The following is a 13,839-nucleotide window of genomic DNA, read 5'->3' as shown; positions in this document are numbered from 1 at the left end:
CACACATACATTTTTACACACACATGCTTATCACTAGGAGACCAGATGCCCTACTCCCTCAGCCTCCAGGCAGAGTCTCTCAAATGTGTCCATGTTGCATTTGTAGTCTACCCTGTGCGTACGCCTAAAAGAATACCATGCGGACATGTAAGTGCAAGCAAGTTTGTCACATTAGGGAGCCAGTCGACACAATAGGTCGCAGTATTCAAAGAACTAAACCAAAAAAGAAAAGCGTATGTTGATACAATCCATGTCTGCAATTATATTTACATGATCTCTCTAATTAGAGTAGAAGGAGGCAGTGTTTTCAGTATAGTATAGTGACAGTTTTGAAAGAAACATGCTCAGCATTAGTGAAATTTGTCAATTTGAAAAGAATATTTGTTAAGATGTGTGTTGAAAAAATAATAACACATTGATGCATATATTTTCAAATTATACACATACATGTATTTTTCATAGCAGCTTGTTCTGCAGGTTTCTACAATTGCTCAGAAAGACACTCAGCAGCTTTTGCATGCTTTCCTCCCTTGCCACTTTCTTCACCTGTTCTTTTCTTCCCTCTCTTTAGTTCAGTTGTTCGTTCTTTGCTCTGGTGGAGAGAAGTCTAAGCGGAACAAAGCTCAGGGGGCTATGCACCATGTTCAGTAAAATGGCACGTGTCCGCCAAGCTTCGGTAAATTACCTCCAGTTGGCTTGCTAGGGTAGGTTTTATCCACCATGGACCATTTCTATGTGTGTGCGCATTTGTTCGCTCGCGTGCGTGTGATGCAGAGGGCTAAAAAGATGCTGTGTGGGTGATAGACTGTATAGGTAGTCAAATTATCATCAGGGCAGGTAGACAGACTGGGAGAATTTTGATTAGAGTGACCACGCACACAAACACACAAATTCAGGTAGCTAATTTGGCAGCGTGGAGCTGAAGAGATGACTAATCAGGATAGAACCTGGTGGGAGTCTGGCCTGTGGCCTATAATGAGAGACATAAGACATAAGCGCATACATGCATGCGCAAACAAGCACACGCATAAACACTCATGCCAAGTTGGCACAATGCAAACACACACACACAATGGTTATGCACACACTCAAACACAAACCACCATGAGTGATTTTGAAAAGAAGGTCCGCCCTCATAATTGCCCTGTGCTGATGAAGCCTGAGATACTGATTAGCAACGAGTGGCCCCTCGGTGTGACCAGAGTCTCAAGGAAAACATCCTGTCAACTCCCAACAATATGCATGTGTTGACATCTCAGATACAACATGTATCTGTACTGTTGCACGGGTGTGGCTGTTTTGGAGAGGAGGGGGAGTTTGCATACAATCCCCCTCAGAGCACATTAAAATCACAATTAATAATGAGTCAATGTCACATGTTTGTGCTGGCCGAATGTTAACTCAGCAAGACAGTCATGTCAGCTTGTGGCCCTCTTTCAGAAGCTATACATTTGGCTGGTGCAGCCAGATGTAGCAGGACTGCTCCTATTGGCTATTTTCAAACATTTACAGTAGATACACACAGGCGAGCACACACATGTGTGAGTAGGTGGGTGATGGGCTGGTTCGCTGTAGGAATGTGCACAATTGTCATCAGTGCCCTGAAGACAAGTGGCCTGGCTTGCAATTTATTTCATACAGCACTGGTTGTAAATCCTTTGTGTGGCTGAGCAGCAAAGAACTGCAGAGTGCTGGAGTGTAGCCTTAAAGGTATAGGTCACCTCCACATCAGTATGACATGTTTTGGTCATTGTGGTCTCAATTTAATGTCCTCAGCGAAAAAGTGAATGACAGCAGCATGTGGAGTATAAAGGTTGATTTTGTAACTCCTCGTTTCATTTTGGTTTCATGTTAGCATTTAGATAGCATTTCTTTTTTTAATTACTAAATCAGAGCATTTATTCTTTTTTAACATGTCATGATCGGGGACAACGGACAGAACAGATCAGGGCCAAATCCTACCTTCATTGCATTTTGCATGAGATAAAAATGCAAAGGAGATACAATGTCAGTCTAGTTCTCTCTGTTGCTCTGTAAAGAAGATTTAAAATGTAAATCGTATGTACATTTTTATGTTAAAAAAGACATATCCCTTTAAAATCTTTTCCACTCAGAACAGTTCAAAGCTTTGGGCTGAGTACCTCATCCTCTCCCTCCATGTTAGACATGCTATGCCCGTCAGAAAATTGCGTCTGGGGAGGCTCTGGCTTTGACCGGACCACTGCAGTTTCCGCATGGCTGCCTCTGGCTGCTCTGAGGACGCTCCCAGAAAGCCGATGCACCGAAACCACCCTGAAAATCCACTGCCAACGACCTCGTCTGTAAGGCATAGCCGTTTGATTCCTCTCAGCCTAGCGGCTAGACACCATGCTCTGTTCTGCTCTGAACTTTCTAATGCTCCACTCTAATCAACTCTATGTGCCCTTCCTACCTCATGAGAAAAGATGGGCTAAGGTGGAGATGTGAGAGGAAGAAATGCGAGAGGAGGAAAAGTGGCGTAAAGGGGAGGGGTGGGGAGGGACGAAAAGCTGAAGGATAAGAGAGGAGGGATGAAGATTGAGGAAAAGATACATTGAGGAGCTCGGAAAGGGAAAAGGGCTTAGAAAAATGGAAGATGGAAATACAGGATAAAGCAGTAGTGACATAGGGATGGAAATACAGAGGATGAACACCAATACAAGGAGAATCTTAATGCAAGTTAATAACCAAAGGCATTTATCTTTCACCCCCATGTCAATCTATGATCTCAAATATTTTCAAGTTTCATAAAACAAAGCCCTTAGACATCAAAAAATGAAATGAAAAGATCAACTGGTGAATGTGACAGGGGAAGTATAAAAAATTAAAACTGCTCAAACTTTACTTTTATACAAAGTACCTAGTAGCCTGTTTGGCCAAAACTGAATGCAAGAGAGGAAACTGAGTTTTTGACATCTGTCTTATCCAAAAATGGGGGGGGAAAAAAAAAAAATATATATATATATATATATATATATATATATATACACACACATAATTTTTAGAAAATAAAATGACAGGTGAGCCAGAGAGAACTACAGCTACATTTGGTACACCTTTTCTTGCCTATAATATCACTAAAAATAAAACTGTTGGTCGTGATGTTTATCATATCATTAAATATGGTAGATACAGTTACAGTAACAGAATTTAAACTAGTCATGCAAAGGGATAACCTTAGCCTAGCTAAGAGGGCTTTTAGGTTGTCCAAACTACACATAAAGCAGTATTATCTGAAAGCCAACCTTAGCTATAGACACACTTTATCCCAACTGTTTCCTGTCATTTAAATGTCTTTTTTAAAGCTCCAATATTGTAGTTATTAGTTTGAAAAATGGGATGTAGCTAAATCTAATCATCATGAAGCACCATCAAATAATCAAGTTTGAACGTCAATCCTCTTTGTCTTAACGTCATAGTTTCTATAGTTCTATTAACCGTTGTCTGCTTCTGTATAATGCAATACAGTATATAGTAAGCTACAGGAAATTCTATTGCAGCCAATTTATTGTCCTGGTCAATATTTGTCTTCTAAGTAGTGCTGAAGTAATGCTGGTCCATAAACTATGACATGGCAAAAACTTTCACAGTGTCCCTTTCATAGATCACATCTTAAAGATGGACACAGCGTCAGTGGTGTCACTCATTGGTTTTCAACTTTGTCATTTGGACATTGCTATTTTTTTTTTCCTTTTGGTTTGTTTTTAACCAGTGTACTGAACAAAGGAGTGGATCTGATTGGAAACTCGAGGACTGATGCACACTGATAGAGGAATGACCCCATTAATCACAAAGTAGTGCTGCCCAAAAAACATTACCTGCTTTATTGTCTATTTTATTCTAAACATGGCTATAATTTAAAAATGAACCCCATGCTCTATTTAAGAAGTCTTGAAACTAGCAATTTGAGACCGTAAATTCATCAGGGAACTGTTTACTGAGATAACAAATGAAATGAGAAATAGTCATTTTCTCATAGACTTTCACACAATTGGATATCTTTTTGCAACCAGAGGCATTGCCCCCTGCTGATTATTAGAAATGATGCAGGTATAAGGCAGTTAGACACTACACAGAGACTATGTCTATCTTTTATACAGTCTACGCCCCTGCCTCGGTTTTTAGGCTATATGTTTGCAAAAAAACAAAAACTGTTTTGCTCAGTTTAATTCTTGCAGGCGGTGACTGAATAATACTTTCTCTTCAAGGGTCAGGGCTTGCATTTACTACTACGATGGCTCAGAATAAGTAGCTCCCACAGACTTACACAAACCTGTATTCTGTTGTGTATGCTGAACTGCAGCTTGGATGTTATAAAATACTTAAGAAACCACTTGAGAGTCTCAAGGTCCACCATCTTTGTTAAGAAGTTCACAAATCTGACAATAGCCCCAGTAGGTGATAGCATCCAGTGAGTGTTAGTTTTAATATTTGATTCATTTTGATTTAACCTGGTTATTATTGTCTTGCCATTTCTTAGTCCTGCTGTTTATATAATACTAACAAAAGGCAACACAAGTTGGCAGAATTTTGCTAAATTAATGCTTCTGCAAAAGCACAAAAGGAATCAACACAATTATTATTAAAGAATCGTAGAACCAGTGTTTGACTTGATAACATATCAGCTTTATGCAGCCTACAGCGTAATGCTTCGGGAGGATAACGAATCATAGTGCTTTACTTCTACTCCATACTATGTAATACCATGTTAGCTCGCTGGAATACTAAAAATATTTAATTTAGAGGCGACGTCCATGCTCTGCTGGAATGCTTCTAAGACTGGAATAGAATAATTCATGCAGGCATCCTTAGCTAATGAAAAAGCAAAGAACGCAAAACAAAAATAAAAAAACCGATGAACAAAAACAACAGTGCAACATGCAAATGCGTACACAGTCACAGATATGCCCACGTTCCACAGCCACTCTGCATGGCAGTGTGACTGAGTAACCCATGAGAGAAAAGTTAATGTTTTACAAAACTGCCTCTGATACAATCAATTATGTCAACTAGAGACACAGTGATGCTGATTCCGCTGCCACTGCTGTTGTTTTCCTCCCTTTGATTCATCTGTCTTCTCCTTCATACCACCTTTTCTCTCCCCCATCGCCATCTCCCTCTCTGTCACTGTGCTCCAAACCCAGTACTGTCACAATGGATCTGTCAAAGCCATGCCTTAAAGCCAGAGGCGGGGAGAGACAGAGTTTGTGTGTAGTGTGATTGTGCTTGTTGCGAGAGAGGACGAGAGAGAAAGGGAGAAAGTTGTCCTGTACAGTACAGAGAACAGCCACCTCAGCAGTGAATGATGCTGCATTAAAAGGGGGAGGCAGACAAACAGGCGGGACACAGCACTCATGGCCTAGATTTAAACCCTCATGAAAGGCCCAGGCCTGGATAGCAGGACAATACACTTAAACCTTTACATGTACATGTATTTTTGAGCCTTATTGCCCATTTATCAATTATTTTTTTCAGTTCCGTCGACTACCTTGATATTTTCATCCCCCATCGCTATCCTCCATCCGGTCTTGTTCACTTCATTCCTTTTAACTGCTCTTGTCTGTGCTGCCTTTTATTTTCCATTCTACCTTTTCTCTCATTCTGCTTCCTCTGTCCTCTACCATGCCAATCCAGTTTCCTCTGTTGCTCTGTAAAGAAGATTAAAATAGTTACCGTCTTAAGGTGCTCTACACCCATTGTTTTCCATTTCAAACTACCCTCACATGAAAGACTTGGAGAGGTTCTTAGGACCTGGATAATGAGACTCCTACTCCTGCTGATTTGTTCAGAATCAGCTAACTTCAAAAGCCCTGTAGATTCCACTGATTCGGTTTGGAAAAAAGTAATTTGTGCATAAGACATTAGGACCGAACCTTTGCGCCTGCATTACAGAGCAGATATGAACTGTGTATATCAGAGTCCTGAAATATTCATTCAAAAAGGCCTTTCTGCAGTGCTTGCTGGGCTGTTCATAATTTAATAATGCATAAGCACCAACACTGGTATATAAATATAAAAGGAGGCACTTAACACTGGATTGTCTAACTGCTGAGAAAATGGCATTGGAAATACAAAGAGATCTACCTTAGAGGAGACTACATTCATTTGCTGACTGTCACCTTGACTTATGCATAAGAAAATGCACCGGTGGACACAAAAAGAATTTCCTTCCTTCACATATCATAGAACGCATTAAACATTACAGTCTTTTTGAGTCACTTTGACGGCAGCGCTGCTCAGAGCAGTGATGTGTGTAAAATGTCTCATGACAGATGTCCACAGTGATATGGGAGTATTTGTCAGCAAACACTTGTGTTAGATATTACATTTTCACTTCTCTCTGGAAACAAAATCGAAAATCTAAACTGAAGTAGAGATTTCCTTCAAAGTTTACTGGGATTGAGGAGGCACAGCGGTGGTTATTCAGTGCTGGAAATATCCCTGAAATGTTATTATATAAAAATCAAGACTTATTACTGTTCCCTGCTGGGCTGAGTCTGAGCTTTAGGTTTCAGCTTGCAAGGTAAAACAGTCTGCCATATCACAGGAATTAAAACTCATCGCAAAGCTAGTAATGTTCTTTCTGAAATAACCTTCATGTCTTATCAAACATTTGTTAAGGATATATTTTAAAGTAATACAATACCGATATGAATTGCACCAGCAATCTTTGTAATGAGAATCGATGGCGTTCGGAATGCAAGCCAGTTAGAGCCACTGTTCCGTGATTGCAGGGCAATGTGGTTATTTTCTGCACCAGCACAGACCACAACTGTTGCATTTTTGATAAGCTATATCCATCACTTTTCAGAAATAGCACAGAGGCGATGATACAATGAGCGCCAGCAGGATGTATGGCTGGTGATTTTGAAGCAATCAATGGGGACAGCAAAGGTAAACACAGTGCTAAATGTCAGCTATGGTGATTGCGCTGCCACAATATCGCCTCAGGCAGGAGACCCAAATAACTGAAATCAATAATCTAATCATTTCATATTCAAATCATGCAGGGTAGAAGTCTGGATCTTATTGCAATTTCATGTCCCTGGTGTGCTGATGTATTCCAATCAACAAACCAGAGCAAGCGGATGCATTGAAAATACAATAATTCAACTCAGCAAGCAGGTGCATCACAATGTCTGGAAGGAAATGTTTAGCATTTCTTGTATGTGATGCTGAAATACTTGTAATACACAGTTCTTCTTATAAATTTGAAGTTGTTATTGTTTCAGGCTTTCTTTATAGTGCTATGCATACTGTATATTTATGCTATATTGGCATCCCGCAATTTAACATCCTTAAAGTGAGCTGTAAAATTCTTTCACAATTACCTGTACAATGTTTAGTTATTTAGTAAGAAAATAAATAGTGAGAAAATTGCTTATTTTTATAAAGTTAGAAAGTCCAAATAAAAGAAATCCAGAGTGTTCAAAACTGTGTTCACTTCTTGTTTCATCAATGCTTAATTGTGCCAGTGAGAAATATTTGATCAAAAATTCATCTGGTGCTGCTCAGATCTCATATTCAGGTTGTAGCTAGAGGTCTTGAACATTGATTCCCTTTCAGAACCACAGTAATTCTGGACAGATTTAAGTTCCTAAAACATGAAGTGAATGTGAGGATTACATATGGATGCCTGTGGGGTCTGCATCTTTCCTTACAATATCAGAACATGCCTTTATGAGAGCACCTTCACTGCATCCTCTAATAGATAGACTCAATTATTTGAAAAGTGAAAATCTAAACCCAAATGCCTTCTATGAACACTGGCACAGCAAAACATATGCTTTCACAGTATTAACTGCAACAGTGAGATTGTAATCTCTGACCAAGACATCTTTTCGAAATGTTGTATAATGCAACAGGATGAAATACTTCGATCTGATGGTTTTCATGTTTGGGATTTTTGAACATTTTTATGCCCCCCCAATGTATCAAACAAATTCGATTTTACCAGCCAGAATAGAGTTAACACAAGCCTGTGATACCTTACTACCTAGTACTGGAATCCATACTGAGGTGCCTGAACAGAACAACAAATCTCTACAGTATACGATAGGGATAATTGAACTGGTAAACAGACACATGGAGGGAAAACATCTGTGAGTGCATCTGCTCATCATCACACCAAGCCCGCTGGAAATCTACATTCACAATATACTCTACTTTACACAATTAGCACTGGTTCATGAGCAGAAGCCCACAAATAGGAGAAGACACAGCAGGGAGGGAAGTGTGCTAGTCTGTGCCATAACTTGTTTTGTTTCACACAGACTCACTGGAGACAAATAAGATGACTTATCCTTCCTGGAATACAGGAGCCTTAAATAGCTGCTTTTTCCAAGTTGTTGACAAAGAGCATCTCTGTGGGCTATTCCCCATCGTCAGGTGTGTCCGTGTGTGTGTCTGTTACACAGGGTGTGTCGAGGGTTGTACCGCTGCACTCAGGTGGCAATGCATGTGTGCTTCGAAGTGGTGCGCTTGTGGGTCTTTGTGTGTTTCCATCGGACTGAATGTGTATTTGACTAGGGGTGTGGGATTGCACGTTTGGTTCCCTGGTGCCATGTCTTGATCTTAGCAGGGGAAAAAAAAATGCATACATAAGGGGAAGACTGTTGTCTTTAACACAGTCAACAGGATGTGGAGAAAGCAATGAATGTATGACCAACAAAATTCATCCCGACTGTGAATTAAAGCAAATTAGGGATGAAAATGAAAAAAATCAAACTTGGGATAATAGCTGAAAATGCTAAATATTTGTAAGCCATCAAGTCTTTGGTTGTCGTTGTCCTAGCTAGCTCACTGACCAAGACAGAATACATTCATGCTAACATGAACAGCTGAAGGGGAGTAGCTGACAGGAAAGAAGGCCGAACCACATTCACACATTAACACAGTAACACCTGGGAGCTGTGCAGCACAGCCACACAATATCGCACTATTGGACACAGAGCTGCTCCATTGGAACAGTTAAAGGTTAAGTGCCCAGAGGTCGCAGCCCTGATGGTAGTTGTTGAGGGATTTAAACTGCCAGGAATTTCACAGCTACTGTAGTACTCAGATTTTAAACCATGACCTTTCAGTCACAAGCTTATTTCCTCTGAGCCTATCTGTTACTGCAGGTCAATACATGACTGGTGAGGGTAAATGTAGAGATGGTGTGCTGAGACAGTCAGATGGTCTTCTGTCACAGTTTTATTCCCATTTCTGTCGACAAATGGATGTGATCGAAGACGCATGTAATGATTTTTAAATCATCAATTCATCTGCAAAGAATGTTCATTATTCACTTTGCCTATAATATATTACTAAATAGAGGATAATAGCCATTAAAATTTCCCACAGTTAAAAAAAATATGTTAAAATGGCCTTTTTCTTCTGGAAGGAGTTGTTTCGTTTCATATATGAAAAAAGAAAAAAAGCTATTTTTGATCACAGAAACAACAGAACTATGATCCACTACATAAAATCAAATCGTTTTATACGTGCAAAACAAAAATAATGCTATATGTAATTTCAGTAGATTTGAATTAATACTTGTTCATAATCTTTTACTTGAACAGCAGCCAAATCTTTTCGCATTATCTTGATAAAATGCAATAATTATTAGCACTGATTTATCCCCAAGCCCTGATGGATGGATAGAACTGTATTCTCATTCCTCAGATTCCTCCTCCATTACGGTATCTGTCAGGTCTGTTTCAGAGACATCTGCTTCATGCCCAGCCCTGGGTGTGTTTTCTGTGTGTCTGCGAGTGGATGTGTGGGTTTGCATGTGTCTGCTTGTGTGCATGCGCACATTTGTACACAGAAGAAGACTGAGTCTAATTGCACAGGTCCATCTGCTGATTCTGGAAAACAGGCTTGCATCTTACAGACGCAAACTGTACAGACGGAAATACACAAGTGCAGACAACACGCACACACACACACCACAGACACACACCCACAAGTGCCTGCCTCAAAGCCTTCAACTTGGACCCTGGACAGTCTGCAGCCTTTCTACGGCAGCTGTGTGGACGGCATTGACTGGCATGGTTCACAATATGGTCTCTTTTGTCTCAGGACAAAGGCCTCTCAACACAAAGCAAAGGTCACATTATAAGACAATAAGGCTGTATTCATGGGGGGTGGCAACAAGAGGGTGAGTGTGGTAGTGTGTGTGTGTGTGTTTATCACATTTACACAACGCGCATTGGGTACAATTTGTGCAACTGTAGCTATAGCTGGCATTTACATTATTCCGATGTTTTAGTATAATAATTTCAATATTTTATGAAAATACAGCATTTAAATCTCCAAAACATTTCTTGAAAATGACTTGCTCTCTAGTTTTGAGGATTCATAAGCCAGTCATTTTTCCTAAATTCAGTTTTACACCTGGTTTTCAATACTTGTTCACTCTGGTATGAGGGAGGGTATTGTGTATGAATGCACCGTTTCCAAGTGAGTGTTCATTTGCTTATCTATCCATGCATACTGTAGGTGTACCGTATTGCCATGTGACTCATTTTACATATACTCATTGCTTAGCCAACGAAACCCACACAGATCGTATTTCCATCTTCACTCTCATTAGTAATGTGGTAAATGAAGGCTGCGTGTTTGTTCATGTGGAGCGGGAAACACCTGTTTCACCCAAAGAAAAGAACACATCCCCCATATGAAGAATGATATATCCCATTTCCTGTTGTTCTTTCTTTTGAGTCATTGTTTCAGTGAAATAAAGACAAAATGCAGCCTTGATATCTCAAAATTAGATTTCAAAGCAAGCGGTCAGAGTCATATGAGAGCAAAGGAAGGAAAGCATGCAGGGTGAGACAGTGAACAGGAAGAGCATGAAAATGGGCACACAAATTTATGCGCACTGCATACACAACTAACATTAGAAACACACAAAGACGTGCACACCAAGGTTATATCATTAAAACTCAAACCTGAAGATCTTTCATTTTAACAATGACAACCTCCAAACGAGCCTTCAGATTCACAGAAATGACATGTTTTGATGAAGAAATCTTCGTTATTCATAGTTTTTTTTTTTCATTTTGCTAATAAAGTGGTACGTAAATAGAGCTATATGACCTTGGCTGTTAAACAGATAAAACGTAACCAACTACATAGCAAACTGCCAAGACGTACAGAAGGGAGGAGACAGTGAGCACGCTCATCCACGTCTCCTAGCCAATTCAATCAATAATGAGTAGGATCCCACATGAAAACATGACCTCAGGGTTTTTATACAGAGAGATGCAATATATTTTTTTCTCTTCGTGAAAAACTACTGTCAACCCGGAGACTCTGACAAGCTGTCAATACCCAGGAACTGCACCATCCTCTATTGCCAATAAATTGAATGTGCAATTCATCAGCCCAACTCTAGGAGACAGTATTTCTAATTAAAAGGGAGCTCGTAAATTCGACATTTTACAGGTCCTGCTCAGCTTGTAAATACACTGTAAATAAGTTGTGGTGAGTGGCTTCATGGGCAGATGAAGGTCTGGGTTTGTGGTTTAACTCCTGCTGATGCCTTCAATGAACAGCAGGCTGATTGCAATTAATTCAAGCTCACAGTGTGCACTGGCTTCACACTTGCAATTCCATTCTAGTCTGCTCTATTTTCACATCCTGTTGTATTTACCGCATATTGCGTGTTGTTCTGTACTCTTTTTGAAGCTTGGTTATGTCTGATTGGATTAGCACTTTCAGAGGACACATTTGTCGGGCCAATTAGAGCACTTCCTGGCACAGATGGACCAAGAGATCTCCAGGGAGAACACTGGGTCAAATTTGGGTTCTAAAAAAGCATAATGCATACTGTAGTGTCGGCAAAAAGAACACACCAGGTGCGTGTATATATTTGCATGACTATCCCAGAGGCCTAAATAAGCCTGCTGTAAATAAGAACCCATTCTGAGTCAACACCCCTGGTTAAATATGTTCAAAATTATTTTAGGGTGAGATCGCGTGTATATCAGCCTGCATGCACAACAAACAGACACACAAATTCTTACCTGTTATAGGAGTACTTTGCTTTGTCAAAGTGCAATCAAACCGCAGAGAATCACATCTCAGTGGCAGCTAGATGCCCTCGTCCTGCAGAGACAAGAGAGAGAAGAGGGAGGGAGAGAGACGGGGAAAAACAGAGGGGGAAAAGTGTGGAGGTTACTCGAGCTCAGTGAATTGAGGTCTGTGTCATTTTTCACAATAGGAAACGGATAACTATAATATGGAGTGAATGTGGGGTGCAATGTGAATAATAGCCCCCCTCCAGACTGGGTGAATAGCCATAACCCACTCAAACATGAGAACCAAACAGTTCACCAGCCACTTTTGCCTGTGATTGCTTGTTTAGTGTTTGTGTGTCAGTGTGCACATGCACATGTGTACATGAGTGTGTGTGTGTGTGCGCGCACTCTGCCTCATAATGACCTCCTAAGTGTCAGGGTATCAAAGTCGATAATGGTCTATCTCTGTGCTCGCTGGCAGTTTACAGCTAAAAAGCTCTCTCATGCCATGATAACTGGTTTATATGGGTGGCATTTCACTGCCAAATGCCAGAGACACTTTTCAGAAAGGGAAATTGTTAGCTCTGTTTCTAGAATGCAGAGTGGCAGTTATTCACAGTTAGCAAGTCTCATATCTTTTACCATTTGTGTCTGGTCCCCTTCCCCTATCTATTCCAATCTCCCTCTGCATCTTCCCTCCTTTTCTATCACTGTGGACTTTTTTCCTCGACATATTTCTCTCCCTCTGTATCTCGCTGGCTTTTTTTTTTATTCTCTTTTTTGGAAAGTCCCTTTCCATTTCCCTTTTCTATCTTTCTCCCCCGGTCTCTTCACCAACATCCTCTTTTTTCCAGAACTTCTTTCAGTATAAACTTTGCACGTCTTACCAGACCAGGATCAATCTTTGTGTGTGTGTGTGTGTTTGGCCTTGAATTTTCTCTTGCAGAGTCTTTGTCTGTGTGCCGTGCAAGATTTTCACAGGCACACAAAAATAAGTGTAACACACATAAGCGCGCACACATTCATACAGTGTCAGAGCCTGGACCTCTGTAGAGCTTTCAGGCAGGGCTGTGCAGTAATTGGGTCTATTAGCTAGTACAGGAGGCCATGAGCAATATCTCTTTGGTTGGGCGAGCAGAGACTGCAACAAAAGCTGGACTCACTGTTGTGCGTCTGTGCACATGCATCTGTTTGTATGTATTCGTGTGTACGCATGCAAATGACCTCCAGTGTTATATGTGTTACGTGTGCATGCACCATAATGCAAGCACGCTAAGCAGAGGCAACAGAGAATTAGTGAGGAAATAATTTAAGCTCCCCCACCTATACAACACCCTCACTCATGTTTCGCTCATTTCTCTCTGAACACAATATACATTATTCACTGGGAGCTGGTCAACAATGGGATCGGTGAATGAGGAACGGAGGAAGGCCGGCGAAAGAGAAACGGTTTTGAAGCAGATGAGAGGTAGTGAAGGACTAGGTTTGTATAAGTAGGCAGAGAATGAGATTTTTCATTAGGCCTCATTTACGGCAACAAGTGGAAAAGGGGAAAGAGAAGATTAAAGATGCAGCCATTGCAAAAGTCCATGCATACATCAGTAGTGCACCACCGTTTTGTTCCATTCCTGTGAAGGGAATTCTTAATTAAATCCTAATTTTGCTCTCTTCTCAGTGGTCAGTGCGTACAGACCAACAATTTTCCAGGGAACATCCTAGAAAAGCTACAACTGGATAGAACATTCATATGCAAAATTAAAGTCTGTACAACCTATGTCCAGTATTCACATTCGGTGCCAAAGCAGCACGTACT

General features: G+C 40.5%; 1 protein-coding gene across 10 annotated transcripts in view; it reads right to left on the bottom strand.

The window, feature by feature from the left end:
• The window catches only part of adgrl3.1 (adhesion G protein-coupled receptor L3.1), a 121,182-nt gene that overhangs the window by 96,828 nt on the left and 10,515 nt on the right, over nt 1–13,839 (bottom strand). For all 10 annotated transcript variants that reach the window (XM_022199308.2, XM_022199311.2, XM_022199312.2 and 7 more), the window contains exon 2: nt 12,033–12,114. The gene's annotated coding sequence lies outside the window, so the exon portion shown is untranslated. The remainder of the gene's footprint in view (nt 1–12,032; nt 12,115–13,839) is intronic.

Source organism: Acanthochromis polyacanthus, chromosome 3, assembly GCF_021347895.1.
Source record: "Acanthochromis polyacanthus isolate Apoly-LR-REF ecotype Palm Island chromosome 3, KAUST_Apoly_ChrSc, whole genome shotgun sequence".
Classification (NCBI taxonomy): domain Eukaryota; kingdom Metazoa; phylum Chordata; class Actinopteri; family Pomacentridae; genus Acanthochromis; species Acanthochromis polyacanthus.
Note: the sequence above shows the minus strand (reverse complement) of the source record. Positions and strands in the feature narration are given on the sequence as shown.